This window comes from Nelumbo nucifera, chromosome 8 (genome assembly GCF_055504915.1).
Source record: "Nelumbo nucifera cultivar China Antique chromosome 8, China Antique-T2T, whole genome shotgun sequence".
Classification (NCBI taxonomy): domain Eukaryota; kingdom Viridiplantae; phylum Streptophyta; class Magnoliopsida; order Proteales; family Nelumbonaceae; genus Nelumbo; species Nelumbo nucifera.
In genome coordinates this window covers 58840395-58850511 of record NC_142656.1, presented here as the reverse complement: position 1 = coordinate 58850511, position 10117 = coordinate 58840395, and positions in this window count along the sequence as shown.

Here is a 10117-nt window from a genome sequence, read left to right as displayed (position 1 = left end):
CACCAAAGACAAAAACAACCATCCAAAAAAATCACAACAACAAACAAAAACAACAAATAAATAAATTAAGAATACAATCCCACACTAAGATAGCACACTATGCAGGTTTAACAAAGAATATTGTAAATAGCATTGTAGCATTCTATTAATAAGAAATAACTAAGATATGCGGTCTTTATGTTGTTTGTTTGGTGTTTTAGGGAGATCAAAATAGTTTGATCGGGTGTTGAAAGTATGTATTGGGGTGTTCATGATAGGGGGTGCAACTTGGGTAGGCTCAGCCCGAGCTCAAACCTGCCTTGCTCAAAATTTTACATGGGCTCGGACCTAGCCCTTAGGTAACTCGAATCCAACCGAAAACTGACATATATATATATATATATATATATATATATATATATATATATATACGTATATTTTTAGAGTGGGTTCATTGACCAACGTGAGTGCATTAAATTACACTATAGGCTAGGCTTGGGTTGGGAAGATCGAGCTCAGTTTGGGCTCGGACATTATGCCCAAATTTTAGGGGCGGGCCCAGGTTAACCATAAACCATGCCCAACCCGCCTGACATGCACCCCTAGTTCGAGAGAGGGCCGAGCAAAAAACGGGTGTTGAAACACATATACTTTCTATTGTTGTAACTTAGTTGTTTTCAATTGAAAAAACTCAAGAGCTTAATTTGTGAAAATTTCTATATGAAAAAAAAAACGCATTTTAGATTAAATTTCTAAGCTCAATAAATTCATACAAGTGAGAACCACTTGTGTAGCCTTTGGGCATATTAGTTTCTCACTATGATTTCCCAAATATCTTCAAGTAACTAATCTTACGTTTGAATAGTTTGCTTGTATCAATTTTATTAGCCTTTTACAAGGCATTATATTATTTGTGATTTTCATTATTTATCATCTTGCTATAATAAGGTGTTCAACCAAACCAGCAAAGGTTTGGTTGGTGCCCACAAGTCCAACTATTTAGGTTTGGTTGACACCTAGTAGCTCAACTGTTTAGGTCTTAATTGTTGGTACATGTAAGTTTAACTACTACATAAGGTCTTATTGGTACCTAAGAGTCCAATTATATATTGGAATGTTTTGTTTGGACCTAAAAGTCCAACCAAGTTAATGAAAATTCACAAAAACTTGCCTAAGGAGAGGACATAGGCTTGGGTTTGGCCAAACCACTGCAAATATTTGTGTGCCTTACTTTATCGTAGTTGATTTACTTAATTACTTATTTACTTTATTAATTGGATCACATTGCATTGCACACACTACCTTCGATTTCACTATCTTTGCATTTAAGGCTTTAGTTGGGGGGAAATCTTTTCGAACCCAATTCACCCCCTCTTGGGTAAGGCTAATTGGACAACAATTTCAACATTTATTAATTTTAGAATGATAGGTTAGTGTATATTTGTCCCTTTTTTATCATGTATCAAGTGAAGTTTTAATTACTTAAGGCTTGCCATTGTTAGTTTTATCCACTATATGATGCTTGTGATAGAATCGCAAATGAAGTTGATAGCCATATCAACACTTTAATGGTCTTAGATTCAAAATGGTCCATTGTAGCTAGTGTCAGCACCCGATTTTTGCTCAATTTGCTGCCTAAACCTCCAATTCACCCCAAACATCCGATCAAACCCTTTCGACCTCTCCAAAAACCCAGAAAACCCAAATTTCACCATGAGAGCCCTTAGATCCATCATTAAACCTATCTGATAACCCCGATCGACCCTCACTTACACCTTAACAATTAGATCAAACACAACCATCAGACCCGCAACATCCCAACACACCTACCAATGAAATTTGAACTAAAGATTCCTTCGTTCACCCGTCCATCAAACAAAGATTTAACTTCGACCATTCTCTCACCTACGACCCATATCCACTTGATCTGAACAAATCTAATTCAATGAAACTTTTTCCAATCACCCCATAATACCAAAAAACCTCTACATATGAAATTCCAGCCCAAAACACCATCATATACCCTTGATTGCATAAAGATTTAATTTCAAGGCTCTAGATTGACCGGATTCCAAGTCTACTCGATCCGGGCCTAGTTGGCTCAATCTGCGTTTACCAATCATCTTTGACTACCCAAAACCCTACCCTGAGAAATTCCAACCCCAAACACCTTCATTTACCCTTGATCACATAAAGATTTCATTTCGAGGCTCTAGATTGACCGGATTCCAAGTTTGCCCAAACCAGGCCTAGTTGGCTCAATCTGAGTTTACCAATCATCTCATACTACTCAAAAACCATTTATGAGAAATTCTAGCCCAAAACACCTCCATCTACCCTCAATTATACCGAGATTCCATTTCAAGGTTTTAGATTGACTGAATTACAAATATACCCGATCCTAGCCCAATTGGCTCAATCTGATTGTACCAGTCATCTCATACTACCCAAAAACCCTACCCGGAGAATTTTCACCCAAAACTACCATTATTTTCCCCTTTATCACACAAAGATTTCATTTCGAGCCCATTGATTAACTAAATTGAATTCTTTATAGATCTGCCCAATCTGGGCCTAGTCTTACCAATCTAACCTCGCCAATCAACCCAGAATGTCCGAAGACCCCACCCCACAAAATTTCCGCCAAAAATTCCCTTGTTAACCCTTCCATAAAAAAAATTCCATTTCGACCAATCTTACTAGCCCATGCATCAAAACCCTTATCAACCGTTAGACCCATCTCAACCCTCCATTCTTGACCCAGAACCACCCATCATTGACCCAAGAATCCAGTTCAATCTCTGGATCCAGTTCAACCCAACCTGCTGAAAATTACCAAAACCCCTTCGTTTTCTCCAAAATTACGAAATGTTCCCTATCCTAATATGAAAGTAAAATGATGCCTCATTTAACCTAGGAATCGAAGAGCAAAATGACGCCTCACTTAACCCTCTCTATCGTACGTTTTTGCTCAGTACCTTCCCTTATTCCCTATCTTTCCTCTTTTCCCCTTATTCCGCATCAACCATCAGACCCAACCAGAGTACACTTGCTTTCGAACAGAGCACCTGCAATGTCGATTTCAACTTGGCCAGATAACCCAGGTTTCACTGAAATCTGGAAGTAGATCATTCTTCGCCCCATCGAGGTATCTAACTCCATCGACTACGTTTTGGGAGCAAGCGTGAGTAGGTAATCTTCCCTCAACTTGTTATCCCTGTTCTCATGCTTTCATTTTCATATTCTGGCTTCTTATCTATGCATGGTTGAAGAATGGGGGAAAGGAGAAGCTAATTCTCTATTGGTTCTACTTTAGTTATGTTCCTTTGTTAAATCCTTGCTCCTGATAGTCTTTTTCTATTTCCAATAGTTTCTGATAGTCTTTTTTTTATTTATGATAATTTATTCTCTCATCTGTTTTGATAGTTTTTGTTAGCTATTCGCTCCTCTGTTAGTCTTCATGTTATTTTGAATTACTTTGATGTTATATTAAGTTTAAATCTCACTGTTAGATGGTTACTCCACTTTTGTGTTCGTCTTTCCTTTTCCCTACTTTCTTTTATTTTCTTTTGTTTTCTTTTATTTTGCTGGCACATTTACCGAATCTCTGTTATCTTCTTATCTTTACATTTTTGCCATTATTTTGTTGCATGCTTAGCCATTGCCTTTCCAATGCATTTCCCAAGCTGCTTAGTAGCAGGATTAATTGATCGGTTATTTATTTCTTTTTTAGATAGTTTATAGTTGTGTGTTCTCTTCGGTAGCTTTCCTATCATGCAAAGAAGATTATAAAGTAGAAAGTTCTTCGCATGACTATTTTTAGTTTTCCCATCTTCATACCGATCATCCTTCCGTGTTCATTTCTTTCGCGTTCTTCTTCTTATATTTATGGTTTTTATTTTGATGCTGCACCGATTAGTTATCTTTTATATTATTTCAGTCCTGGTTGAAGGATTTGCTTCCAATTAATTACATTAGCTGGAATAATAGTTAATATGTAACTTCTCTAGAATTGATTAGTTGCGCTTTCTTGGTCTTTTGGTTTATTCTCTTTAATATGGTTTGTTCCGGACTGATTCAGATTAGTTAGATATTCTATCCCTATTTTTTGCTTTCTTGTCATGGAACACCATGTGGGCCCCACCTATTGGACCCGGGAGAGGGGTGCCTAACCCCTTCCCTCTCCCATCTGAGCCTTACCTAGACTGGTTGGACCGGTGTCTTGGGCTTTGGAGTCACTATTAAAACAAAATGTTTTAGAAAATCATTTCCTCGGAGGTCCCATCACCTCCATCTCCTAACTTGATGGGTGGCGACTCCATTTCTAGCCCAAGTGGCAAGTGAGCCCGGTCTCCCAACGCTTACAACGAGTGATAATTCTTTTTCTCATGACATCGTCTTATTTTATTCAAGACATTAAAAAACTTTTCCAATTCATGAAAACTATTTTTGAGTCCGAGAGAAAAGTTATATTTGATTATGCATGATTTGGCAAAGAAATGTCATACTAATATAGTTATTTCTTATTAACAGAATGCTACGATGTTATTTACAATATTCTTTGTTAAACCTGCATAGTGTGCTATCTTAGTGTGGGATTGTATTCTTTATTTATTTATTTGTTGTTTTTGTTTGTTGTTGTGATTTTTTTGGATGGTTGTTTTTGTCTTTGGTGGTGCTTTGGCAATGAATTTTCTCTTACAGGTTAACTTTGGTTTACTTTACCTAGAATCCTTTTATTTATTTATTATTTACTTTTATCAATACATCTAAAAAATGGTGAATATGTAAATCATTTTTTTCCATCTCACTTGGTTTTCATTCCAATCCAAACACTAGATTGAATGGAATCACCAATTTTGAATGCTTTCATGCTAATTTGGGCAAAATCCTATTTTGTATACTTATTATTTAAATAACCGCAAAAATAAGGGATACTCAAACTCTTATTTGGTCCTAAATAAGATATAACTCTTGATCAAAACATCCATTGAATGGTATTCTAATTACACATATGATATGGCTTATATATATATATATATATTTAATAAGGTTAAAGTTTGGTATAAGGCCTCTCTTAGGAAGGTCCTAGTTAATGATGACTCCCAATCTTGTGAACATTTTATATACAACATGGCATGTTATGGGGGCCCTAAATCATTTGGGGATTAATGCAAAAATGGTGAATGGTTAATGGTCATATTTTGTAAATATCAAGAAAAGTTCTTGCCCTTCAAATCAACGATTTACAAGGTCATCAAGTGGGAGTGTGACACTTTTGTATTTACCAACTCATTTTTAATAAAATATTTTGGCATTGACTAACAGTTTGTGCAAAAAACATGTCTATATAATTGTATTATTGTTTGTAAGGCACTCATTGTTGTTTACCCAAAAAGAACAATATTATTATGAATTCCTTAAATAATAATTTATTTATTTTGTGTTTATATAAATATGATAATATATAATATATGGGTGGTAGTCAAGATGTTTTAATATAGACATTAATTTCACCACATATAAACATTTCACTAATGAAATTCATTGAGAATATGGATAAATATGTTGAACCAAACATGGAATTTTTCATTTATAGTATAATAGAGTTAGATAACATGATACAACAAAGCTATAAACCTTGTTTATGCACAATGTGCAAGTAGTATCAATATTCATTTAACATGTAGAAACAACAAAGTTAATTAGTAGTGGGGATATACATGTGTATCAATCATAATCTCCTAAGTCTCTGAGCTTCTCTAGAAATTTAAACCACTTTGAATCAATTTATAGGTAATTTTGAGTGAAAAGGAATTGTGCTAATATATATATATATATAATCGAAAGATGGGGGAGATGTAATTATCTAATGTCATTCATCTATTGTTAATCAAACCTTTAATTTTGGTTTTTACATCACTCCATTGCACAACATTTTCCTTGTTAAAAACTTTATTGTGAATCAAGGTTCTAAATATCGACACATGCCAATAAACAGGTATCAACATGTGTTAGTGCTTTTTTAATGTTTTATTTTTATTTTTTCTTCAAAACTGGTTCAGAGAGGTCGGTTGATGTCCTAGCTACCCTCTAAACCATGGTCTGACCCGATACAACCCCTGTATGGTGTATCGAGAAGCCACCGACATGATACATATCGATCGATACAGGCCGATACGTGTCAATACTTTGAACCTTATCATGAATGTTGGTGCATACTTATGACAGTTATTAATAAACATGTTTTTCCTTATAGGTATTCTTAATATCATTGACACATCTAAAACCCAAAATGTGTGAACTCGTCTAGATGTTCCATTTACAAACAAGCTCATTTAATAAAGCTTTTTCCTTTTTTTTTTTGTATTTCAAGCATGTTGACAACATGATGGAATGGGGTGTCCACTATTTCTATAATGATGTCATCATGAGAATGAAGTTATATTGTTCTAATAAAATTTTAAAAAGTGTATTACATTGTTACAACCATAAATATGCATCTTTAAATTAATCAACCTATATATGAATCACAAATTAAATTAATTAATTAACAAAAATATAGAAAAATGGGTAATGGTATATGTGTAAACATAAAATAAAATAAGCATGTTCATGAGTATAAAATAAGATCCAAAATGAAGTATACAAAAATTACATTCTTTATAAAAAAATATTTAATGTGACAATTTCACCCATTTTCATTGTTTTAATATTTTTCACCAATAAGTTGAATAACAAATAGTGTATTAAATATTAGCAAAAGAAATGTCTTATTAACTAAGATTTCATTTAATTTTTTGTGCTTGGAGTTTTTATAGTGAAATTTAAAAAACAAAATATTATACGTATCGTCAAACATCCCTAAGTCTAAACAATTGGTTGTAAGTCTTCGATGTGCAAGATACCAATGCTTTGTCAACCTAAAAATGCATTTATAAAACAAACCAAAAAGGAGAGCCTAATGTCAAATATTGCCATTGACATAGGTCAGTTCGACTTGGTTTCATTTATTTCTACCAATCAAATTAATGTTGTTGGGATGACTATTGAGTTAAGTGAAACCAATCAAGAAAAAAAAAACATTTTTTAAGTAGAGTGTAGTTGTTTTGTAGATTAGTTACTTTAAATGGGTGACTGAATAAAACAAGATGTGTGAATAGTTCTCCTAATAAATTATTTTGAATGATAATCATCAAAATGGCACAATAATAAGAGTCATACTTTTTAGTTCTTTAAGATGTTTAGCTTTTGAGATTTGAGATTGGTTTTTACTTTTTATGCATGGGAGATGTGAGAGATTTGACCCTATGTGTTTTGGTGATAATAAAACAATTAAGAATATTATTGGTGTACTAGAAATATAACCAATCCAAGTAAGCTTCTTTTGGCCATATCTTGTTAAATTCATCATGATAATGAAATTGGAAGTTTAATTGTAGAGCAATTGAATACCATCATTACCTATCTAGAAGAAGAAAGAAGCTCTAAGGAAGACAAGGGTCTACAAAAACCAAGAAGTATGAAGCAACGTCTTAAGTTTTGCTACATTAAATCAACAATGAGGAATAAAGCATCAAGTCCTTAAGTGTCTTAGGTGTTTTTATGCAATCGTTCATTTGAAATGCACAACACATTAAGTTCAACAAGACTAGATTCGATTGATCCAATCTTAGAAACCAATGGTTTCATGGACTTAAAAAGATAATTAAAATGATACGGACCACTTTTGAAAGCAAAGGGAAAGATTCCCCAACTTTTGGACTGAAATTTCCAAGGTTTCTAAGTATTGGAATTGTCGTCAGTTGACTATCCATTTATAGTCAACTACCTTTGACAATAGAGATCAGTGTAAGCCAATAGTTGATTACCCAATTTGGCATAATCAACTACCTTTCCAACCAAGGCATGAAAATTCCCTGACACTGTTATAGTTGACTACCTCTCACAGTCATAGCCAACATAATGAACTTGAACCGATCGATTGATAGGAGGAAGCGATTGACCTAATGAGAAAAAAGATTTCTTCCTTTGTATAGTAGTCAGTTATCAACTTATCCTAGTCGACTACCATGATAAAAATTTGACCATTATAGGATATAACGACTAGTACCATATTTAGTATGCCTTATATCTTGTTGGGAACAAGTTTAAAACATTCTCTATTGAGGATTAAACTATTTTTAACCGCTAAAAAATGGTCGAATGATTTCTAATACAAACTAGTAGGGACTTGTGAGATGCTCAGGCTTTATTAAAAAGAAACGAAGAAAAGCAGCCCTATAACATTTCAATTGAGTCAAACCAAACTAAGTCAAATTGAATATAATTTTTTGTGTTATGTCTAGTCGATTTAACCACTACCCAAGTTGCATCCCTAGTGAATTTAGTTAATTTCCCATTTTATTTTTCTTATCTTCGTTATAATTTTAATGTATAAATTTATATTAATCGTTGTAAATTTTACTAGTAAGATTAAATTTTATTAACTTCATTCATTTAAATTAAATATAATGGGTCGATATGTTTTATAACAATTTAACTCATTAATTTAGTAAGTAGACATTAAGTTTAATTATTTAAGTTACTAATTAAGTGATTATCTTAATTAAGTTTTTATAAATTTATTAAAATATGTTCACAAGTGATTTGTTTATTTATATAAATAATTGAATAAATAAGCCATGGATTTATTAATGGGTTTTGTAGTCTTATTAGTATATAGATAGAGTTGCAAGATGTATTGGATCAAAGTTGTTTAGGGGTATATCCAAGCTTGATCCAACAAGTATTCAGGAGATATGTGCTTGATCTGATTCCCAACGAATATGTAATGCATATATTCAAATTTGATTTTTTGGAGTAAACAAGCATGGGCCCATGCCCTTAAAAACTTCCACTCAATTTAGGTGATCATGTTACTATTTGTAGATGTCAAAATAGACACTTCTTAGTAAAAGGTTGATTAAGTAAATAAGTTGCAAACTATAAGGGGTGTTTTAGTAAAATGAAAGGGTAGGTTTAAATAAAACCATAAACTATGGGGGTGTCCTAATAAATGACATTTTTTCAACAGAAAGAAAAATATCCAAAATTGATTTATTTCCTATAAAAAAATTGATTAAGATATCTATGAATTTGTATAAAAGTAAAGATTACATAGAAGAGGCTATTACTTAATGTTGGTTCCATCTAATTGGACTAAATCCCATATAGATTTGCCTAAAAAAATAATTTATAAATAAAAATAGATTTATCTAAATCCCAAATGCAACTTATATCCAAATAGTTTTGACACTAGAAAATATATACATTATAATTGGAGGAGCACCATCTAAGTTAATCTCTCACCAATCTAGAGAAATATAGGAACCGTTTTGACAAGTCTTTTTCGGAAGATCTTCTGGTAGCTCTGACAATCAAAAGAGGCATTGGCTACCATGCATCCTTTTCGTGTCTTTCTACACGAGAATAAAGCGAGAAAATATGTGAAAATCTCCATTTGGAGCTTCCCTAAATCAGCGCAAAATGAGTTTCTCACATATTTTCAGCACACTGACTTTTGATGGCTAAATCTATTACAAACCAAATGAAAAAAATCCGCAACATAGTATGCCCGATTTATACATAGCCGAAAGACTACACAGGAAGACGTGCCAAACAGGGCATGATTCCCCGCAATAAGCACAGGGCTGATGACTTATGGGCCAACAAATGCATACCAAACGCAACCCATTTACGACCTTGAATTAGTAATTTAATGAAGGGAGAAATCCCAACTTTTCAAATCAAAGCCCACCAAAGTGGTCGGATGCATCACAAGGAGTTGATGCTAAGGGCCCATTTCCCTTTGCTATTACTTGATTTATTTTGTTAAATGTTGTCATAGATCACACAGAGAAAAGTAAAACAAAATCTAATCAAGGGAAGATAGGCACATGAATGTCCCAATTTTGGGATCACTTAACCAACTCAGAGCATAACTAAAATGTAAGTCATCTCATATCATAGAAGCCAAAAATCATACTCAATTAATCCCCATCCCTGAAAACTATATAAATAAATATAAGCTGTAACTTTCTAAACTAACTAAATAAATAAATCTTCTCATTTATGCACCTTATAAACCCAAGGCTTT